An 8,715-nucleotide genomic window follows, 5' to 3' on the forward strand; every position below is an offset into this window, starting at 1 on the left:
AAAAAAAGAGATATTTTGTGTAAGCCTAATGGTAACCATAATGTAAAAATCTATAATAGATTCTCTAAAAATAAAAACAATAATTAAAACACACTACCAGAGAAAATCACTGAACCAAAAAGGAAGATAGTAAGAAAGGAGAGAGGAGTTATAAAACAACCAGAAAACAAGCAACAGAATGGCAGTACTAGGTCCTTAGATATCAATAATAACAATGAATGTAAATGAACTCAATTCTCCAATTAAATGGCATAAAGTGGCTGAATGAATAAAGAAACAGGACTCAACTATATCCTGCATACAAGAAACCCACTTCACTTATAAAAACACGTATAGACTGAAAGTGAAGGGGTAGGGTAGAAAAAGAGATTCCACGCAACTGAAAACCAAATGATGAATAGAAGTGGTGAGAGTGGCCGGGAGCGGTGGCTCAAGTCTATAATCCCAGCACTTTGGGAGGCCGAGACGGGCGGATCATGAGGTCAGGAGATCCAGACCATCCTAGCTAACACGGTGAAACCCCGTCTCTACTAAAAAATACAAAAAACTAGCCGGGCGCCTGTAGTCCCAGCTACTCGGGAGGCTGAGGCAGGAGAATGGCGTAAACCCGGGAGGCAGAGCTTGCAGTGAGCTGAGATCCAACCACTGCAGTCCAGCCTGGGCGACAGAGCGACACTCCGTCTCAAAAAAAAACAGAAGTGGTGAGAGTAAACATCCTTGTCTTGTTCCTGTTCTTACGGAGAAAACTTTCTGTTTTTGCAGTTGAGTATAATGTTAGCTGTAGTTTTTACATATATGGCCTTTATTTTTATTTTATTTTATTTTTTTGAGACAGGGTCTCTCTCTGTCGTCTAGGCTGGAGTGCAGTGGCATGATCTAAGGTCACTGCAACCTCTGCCTCCCAGGTTCAAGCAATTCTCCTGTCTCAGCCTCCCGAGTAGCTAGGATTACAGGCACCCGCTATTACACTCAGCTAATTTTTGTATTTTTAGTAGAGATGGGGTTTCCCCATGTTGTCCAGGCTGGTCTCGAACACCTGACCTTGGGTGATCCACCCGCCTGGGCCTCCCAAAATGGTGGGATTACAGGCGTGAGGCACTGAGCCCGGTAAATGGCCTTTATTATATTGAGGCAATTTCCTTCGATTCCTAGTTTGTTGAGAGTTTTTTTTTTTTTCATTAAAGGATATTGAATTTTGTCAAATATGTTTCCTGATTTATTAAGATGATCATGTGATTTTTGTCCTTTATTCTGTTAACATGGTGTATCACATTAATTGATTTTTATATGTTTAATCATTCTTGCATTCCAGGGATAAATTCCCCTTGGTCATGGTGTATGATCCTTTTAATATGCTGTTGAATTTGGTCTGCTGTCCTTTTGTTAAGGATTTTTACCTCTATATTCATCAGGGATATTGACCTATAGTTTCTTTTCATGTGGTATCTTTGTCTAGCTATAATAACAGAGTGATGCTCTTCTTATTAAATGAGGTTATAAGTATTCCCTCCTCTTCAGATTTTCTGGAGAATTTGAGAAGTATTTGTATTAATGCTTCCTTAAATGTTTGGTAGAATTCACCAGGGAAGTAATTTGGTCCTGGGCTTTTTGTTGTTTGGAGTTTTTTTTTTTTTTTAATTACTGATTTAATCCCTTTATTAGTGATAGGTTTGTTCAGACTTTTTTTTCATTAGAAAATGTAAAATTTATTATACTCATGTTTTTTACAAAGATTAAACAAATTTTTATTTCCGCAGGTTATTGGGGGAACAGGTGATGTCTGGTTACATGAGTAAGTTCTTCAGTGGTGATTTGTGAATTTGTAGTCATTTATCCCTCACCCTCTTTTCATCCTTTCCCCCGCAGTTTCCAAAGTCCACTGTGTCATTCTTATGCCTTGGTATCCTCATAGCTTAGCTCCCACTTGTGAGTGAGAACATACAATGTTTGGTTTTCCATTCCTGAGTTATTTTACTTAGAATAATAGTCTCCAATCTCATCCAGGTCACTGTGAATGCCATTAATTCATTTCTTTTTATGATTGAATAGTGTTCCATTATAGATACACACACACACACACATATACACACACATACATACATTCATATACATATATATAAAATATGTATATATATTACAGTTTCTTTTCTTTTCTTTTTTTTTTTTGAGATGGAATCTCACTCTGTCGCCCAGGCTGGAGTGCAATGGCATGATCTAGACTCACCGCAACCTCTGCCTCCCAGGTTCAAGTGATTCTCCTGCCTCAGTTTCTCAAGTAGCTGTGATTACAGGCATGCACCGCCACACCTGGACAATTTTTGTATTTTTAGTAGAGATAGGGGTTTTGACACATTGGCCAGGCTGGTCTTGAACTCCTGCTCTCAGGTGATCCACCTGCCTTGGCCTCCCAAAGTGCTGGGATTATGGGCGTGAGCCACCTTGCCCGGTCTATATACCACAGTTTCTTTATCCACTCGTTGATTGATGGCCATTTGGGTTGGTTCCATGTTTTTGCAATAGCAAATTGTGCTGCTATAAGCATACATGTGCAAGTATCTTTTTCATATAATGATTTCTTTTCCTCTGGGTAGACACCCAGTGGTAGGACTGCTGGATCAAATGATAGTTCTATTTTTAGTTCTTTAAGAAATCTCCACACTGTTTTCCATAGTGGCTGTACTAGTTTACATTCCCACCAGCAGTGTAGAAGTGTTCCCTGTTCACCAAATCCATGCCAACATCTACTATTTTTTAAATTTTTGCTTATGGCCATTCTTGCAGGAGTAAGGTGGTATCGCATTGTGGTTTTGATTTACATTTCCCTGTTTATTAGTGATGTTGAGCATTTTTTCATGTTTGTTGACCATTTGTGCATCTTCTTTTCAGAATTGTCTATTCATGTCCTTAGCCCATTTTTTGATGGGATTTTTTTTTTTCTTGTTGATTAGTTTAGTTCATTGTAGATTCTGGATATTAGTCTTTTGTCAGATGAATAGATTGTGAAGATTTTTTTCCCACTCTGTGGGTTGTCTGTTTACTCTGCTGACTGTTCCTTTTGCTGTGCAAAAGCTCTTCAGTTTAATTAAGTCCCAACAATTTATCTTTGTTTTTATTCTATTTGCTTTTGGGTTCTGGGTCATGAAATTCTTGCCTAAGCCAATGTCTAGAAGGGTTTTTCCAATGTTATTTTCCAGAATTTTTATAGTTTCAGGTCTCAGATTTAAGTCCTTAATCCATCTTGAGTTGATTTTTGTATAAGGTGAGAGATGAGGATCCGGTTTCATTCTCCTACATGTGGTTATCCAATTATTCCAGCACCATTGGTTGAAAAGGGTGTCCTTTCCCCACTTTATGTTTTTGTTTGCTTTGTCAAAGATCAGTTGGCTGTAAGTATTTGACTTTATTCCTGGGTTCTCTATTCTGTTTCATTGGTTTGTGTGCCCATCAGTACCATGATGTTTTGGTGACTATAACCTTATAGTATAGTTTGAAATCAGGAAATGTGATGCTTCCAGATTTGTTCTTTTTGTTTAGTCTTGCTTTGGCTATGCGGGCTAGTTTTTGATTTCATATGAATTTTAGAATTTTTTTTCCTCTGTTAAGAATGATGATGGTATTTTGATGGGAATTGCATTGAATTTGTAGATTGCTTTTGGCAGTATGGTCATTTTCACAGTATTGATTCTACCCATCCATGAGCGTGGGATCTATGTCATCTATGATTTCTTTCAGCAATGTTCTGTAGTTTTCCTTGTAGAGGTCTTTCATCTGCATGGTTAGGCATATTTCTAAGAATTTTATTTTTGTTTTTTCAGCTCTTGTAAAAGGGGTTGATTTCTTGATTTGATTCTCAGCTTGGTTGCTGTTAGTGTATCAAAGAGCTACTGATTTGCATACATTAATTTTGTATCTGGAAACGTTGCTGAGTTCTTTTTTATCAGTTCTAGGAGCTTTCTGGAGGAGTCTTTAGGGTTTTCTAGGTAAACGATCATATCGTCAGCAAACAGTGATAGTTTAACTTCCTCTTTATCGATTTGGATGCCCTTTCTTTCTTTCTCTTGTCTGATTACTCTGGCTAGGACTATGTTGAAGAGGAGTGGTGAGAGTGGGCATCCTTGTCTTGTTCCAGTTGTCAGAGGGAATGCTTTCAACTTTTTCCCATTCAGTTTTATGTTGGCTGTGGGTTTGTCATAGGTGACTTTTATTATATTGCAATATGTTCCTTATATGCTGATTTTGCTGAGAGTTTTAATCATAAAGAGATGCTGGATTTTGTCAAATGCTTTTTCTGTATGTAGTGGGATGATCGTGTAATTTTTGTTTTTAATTCTGTTATGTTGTTTATCACATTTATTGACTTGGGTATGTTAAACCATCCCTGCATCTCTGGTATGAAACTCACTTAATCGTGGTGGATTATCTTTTTGATATGTTGTGGATTTGGTTAGCTAGTGTTTTCTTAAGGATTTTAGCATCTATGTTTATCAGGGATATTAGTCTGCAGATTTCTATTTTGGTTATATCCTTACTTGGTTTTGGTATTAGGGTGATACTGGCTTCATAGAATGATTTAGGGAGGATTCCGTCATTCTCTGTTTTGTGGAATAGTGTCAATAGGATTGGTATCAATTCTTCCTTGAATGTCTGGTAGAATTCTGCTGTGAATTTGTCTGGTCCTGGATTTTTTTTTGTTGGTATTTTAAAAATTATCCTATCAGTCTCGCTGCTTGTTTTGGGTCTGTTCGGGTTATTTAAATTCTTCCTGATTTAAGCTAGGAGGGTTGTATCTTTCCAGGAATTTATCCATCTCTTCTAGGTTTTCTGGTTTATGCATATAAATGTGTTCATAGTAGCCTTGAATGATCTTTTGTATTTCTGTGGTGTCAGCTGTAATATCTCTTGTTTTGTTTCTTACTGAGCTTATTTAGATTTTCTCTCTTCTCGGTTATTCTTGCTAATGGTGTATCAATTTTATTTATCTTTTCAAAGAACCAGCTTTTTGTTTCACTTATCATTTGTATTTTTTTCTTTAAATTTCATTTAGCCCTGCTTTGATCTTGGTTATTTTCTTCCTTCTGTTGGATTTAGGTTTGGTTTGTTCTTGGTTCTCTAATTTCTTGCGGTGTGACCTTAGATTCTCCGTGTTCTTTCAGACTTTTTGATGTAGGCATTTAGTGCTACGGACTTTTCTTTTAGCACTGCCTTTGCTGTGTCCTAGAAGTTCTGATAGGTTGTGTCACTGTTGTCATTTAGTTCAAAGAACTTTTAAATTTCCATCTTGAATTTCATTTTTGACCCAGTGATCATGCAGGAGCAGGTTATTTAATTTCTGTGTATTTGCGTGGTTTTGAAGATTCCTTTTGGAGTTGATTTCCGGTTTTATTCTACTGGGGTCTGAGAGAGTGCTTGGTATAATTTCAATTTTCTTAAATTTGTTGAGGCTTGTTTTGTGGCCTATCATATGGCCTGTCTTGGAGAAAGTTCCATGTGCTGTTGAATTGAGTGTATATTCTGCAGTTGTTGGGTAGAATATTCTCTCTTTATATATATCTGTTAAGTCAGTTTGTTCCAGGGTATAGTTAAATCCATTGTTTCTTTGTTGACTTTCTGTCTTGATGACCTGTCTAGTGTCATCAATAGTGGAGTATTAAAGTCCCCCACTATTATTGCATTGCTGCCTATCTCATTTCTTAGGATTATTAGTAATTGTTTTATAAATTTCGGAGCTCCAGTGTTAGGTGCGTATACGTTTAGGATTGTGATATTTTCCTGATGGACAAGGTCTTTTATCATTATATAATGTCCCTCTTTGTCTTTTTAAACTGCTGCTGCTTTAACATTTGTTTTGTCTGATGTAAGAATAGTTACTCCTGCTTGCTTTTGGTGTCCATTTGCACAAAATGTCTTTTTCCAACTCTTTACTTTAAGTTTGTGTGAGTCCTTATGTGTTAGGTGAGTCTCTTGAAAGCAGAAGATAGTTGCTTGTTGAATTATCATCCATTCTGCAATTCTGTCTCTTTTAAGAGGAGCATTTAGGCCTTTTGAGATGTAAGGTATCATTCCGTTTTTCCTGCTATTTATTGCCTGTGTACCTTGGTTTTCTGTTTTTGTTTTTTAAATTGTATTTTTGTTTTATAGGTCCTCTGAGATATATGCTTTAAAGAGGTTCTGTTTTGATTTGTTTCCAAGATTTGTTTCAAGATTTAGAGCTCCTTTTTGCAGTTCTTGCAGTGGTGGCTTGGTAGTGGTGAATTCTCTCAGCATTTGTTTGTCTGAAAAAGTCTATATCTTTCCTTCACATATGAAGCTTAGTTTCTAGATGCAAAATTCTTGGCTAATAATTGTTTTGTTTGAGGAGGCTGAAGATGGGGCCCCAATCTCTTCTAGCTTGTAGGGTTTCTGCTGAGAAATCTGCTGTTAATCTGGTAGGTTTTCCTTGATAGGTTACCGGTGCTTTTGTCTCACTGGCCTTGAGATTCTTTCCTTCATCTTATCTTTAGATAACCTGATCACATGTGCTTAGGCGATGATTTTTTTGTGATGAATTTCCCAGGTGTTCTTTGTGCTTCTATTGGATTTGTGCTTCTATTTGGATGTCTAGGGCTCTAGCAAGGCCAGGGAAGTTTTCCTTGATTATTCCCTCAAATATGTTTTCCAAACTTTTGGAATTCTCTTCTTGCTCAGGAATGCTGATTATTCTTAGTCTTGATTGTTTAACACAATCCCAGGCTTCTTGGATGTTTTGTTCATATTTTCTTATTCTTTTTTCTTAGTCTTTGTTGGAGTGGGTTAATTTGAAAACCTTCGCTCTCTGAATTTCTTTTTTCTACTTGTTCAGTTCTATTACTGAGACTTTCCAGAGCATTTTGCATTTCCATAGTGTGCCCATTGTTTCCTGAAGTTTTGATTTTTTTTTTTATTTGTGCTATCTATTTCCTTGAATATTTTCCCCTTCACTTCTTGTATCATTTTTTGGATTTCCTTGCATTGGGCTTTACCTTTCTCTGGTGCCTCCCTGATTTGCTTAATAACTAACTTCCTGAATTCTTTTTCAGGTAAATCAGGGATTTCTTCTTGGTTTGGGTCCATTGCTGTTGAGCTAGTGTAATTTTTTTGGGGGGAGTGTTAAAGAACCTTGTTTTGTCATATTACCAGAGTTGTTTTTCTGGTTCCTTCTCCTTTGGGTAGACTCTGCCAGAGGGAAGGTCTAGGGCTGAAGGCTATTGTCAGATTCTTTTGTCCCACTGGGGTGTTCATGTAATGCTCACCCCATTTTCCTAGGGATGTGACTTCCTGAGAGCTGAGCTGTAGTGGTTGTTATCTCTCTTCTGAATCTAGTCACCCAGCAAGTCTACTGGCTCCAGGCTTGTACTAGGGGTTGTCTGCGTAGAGTCCTGTACTGTGAACTGTCTGTGGATCTCTCGGTCATGGATACAAGCATCTGTTCCAGTGAAGGTGGCAGGGGTGTGAAATGGACTCTGTGAGGGTTCTTAGCTTCCGTGGTTTAATGTATTATTTTTGTGCTGATTGGTCTCCTGCCAGGAGGTGGTGCTTTCCAGAGAGCATCAGCTGTGGTAGTATGTGGAGGAACAGGCAGTGGGTGGGGCCCTAGAACTCCTAAGAGTTTAGGCCCTTTGTCTTCCCTTACCAGGGTGGGCTGGGAAGGACCACTGGGTGGGGGCAGGGGTAGGTGTGTCTAAGACCAGACTCTTGGTGGCTGGGTCTTGCTGTGGCTGCTGTGGGGATGGGGGTGAGGTTCAGGGCACTGGAGTTATATTCCTAGGAGGATTACGACTATCTCTACTGTGTCATGCAGGTTGTCAGGGAAGTAGGGGAAAGCCAGCAGTCACAGGCCTCACCCAGCTCCCACGTAATCTGAAGGGCTGGTCTCATTCCCACTGTTTCCCCACCACCCAACAACACTGAGTCTGTTTTCAGGCAGTGGGCGAGCAGGATTGAGAACTTGCTCAAGGCTACCCATCTTCCAGCTGCGAAAGCAAACGTGACTTTCCTTCTTCCCCCGCCTGTGGAGTCTGCATGCCATTGCTACAAAGTTCAGCTGGAGATTTCCTTTTCCCTGTGGGCTTTTCCCAGTGCCTCTGGCCTCTCCTCCTGAAGGACCCCTGTGAGGCCAGACAAAAATGACTTCCTAGGAGACCCAATGAGCTCCCAGGGCTTTTCCTGCTGCTTTCTCTACCCCTGTATTTCACTCAGCTCTCTAAATTGACTCAGCTCCAGGTAAGGTCAAAATCTTCTCCTGTAATCTAGGCCTTCAGTTTCCTCAGTGGGGGGTGTGTTCGGGGATGGACAATCTCCCTTTCCCACTTCCACAGTCTGGGCACTCACAGTATTTGAGTTGTCTCCTGGGTCCTACAGGAGCAATCCACTTCCTTCAGGGAGTCTGTGGGTCCTCGGTCCTCTCAGGCTTCCTGATTTACTCCTGAAGTCATTCTGGAGCAAAAATTCATGATGCAAGCCTCCACACACTGCTCTTTTCAAGTTGGAGCTGCAATCTAGTCCTGCCTCCTGTCCACCATAATCCCCTCCCCATTGACAAAGATTTTAAGTCCAGGCTTTTTATTTATTCATGACTCAGTCTTGGTACATTGTATTTTTCTAGCAGTTTCTCTGTTTCTTTTAGGTTATCTAGTTTGTTGGCATGTAATTGTTCATTGTACTCTCTTATGATTCCTTTTATTTCTGTGGCATCTGTTG

The sequence above is a fragment of the Colobus angolensis genome, unplaced genomic scaffold (assembly GCF_000951035.1).
Source record: "Colobus angolensis palliatus isolate OR3802 unplaced genomic scaffold, Cang.pa_1.0 Scaffold90, whole genome shotgun sequence".
Lineage (NCBI taxonomy): Eukaryota > Metazoa > Chordata > Mammalia > Primates > Cercopithecidae > Colobus > Colobus angolensis.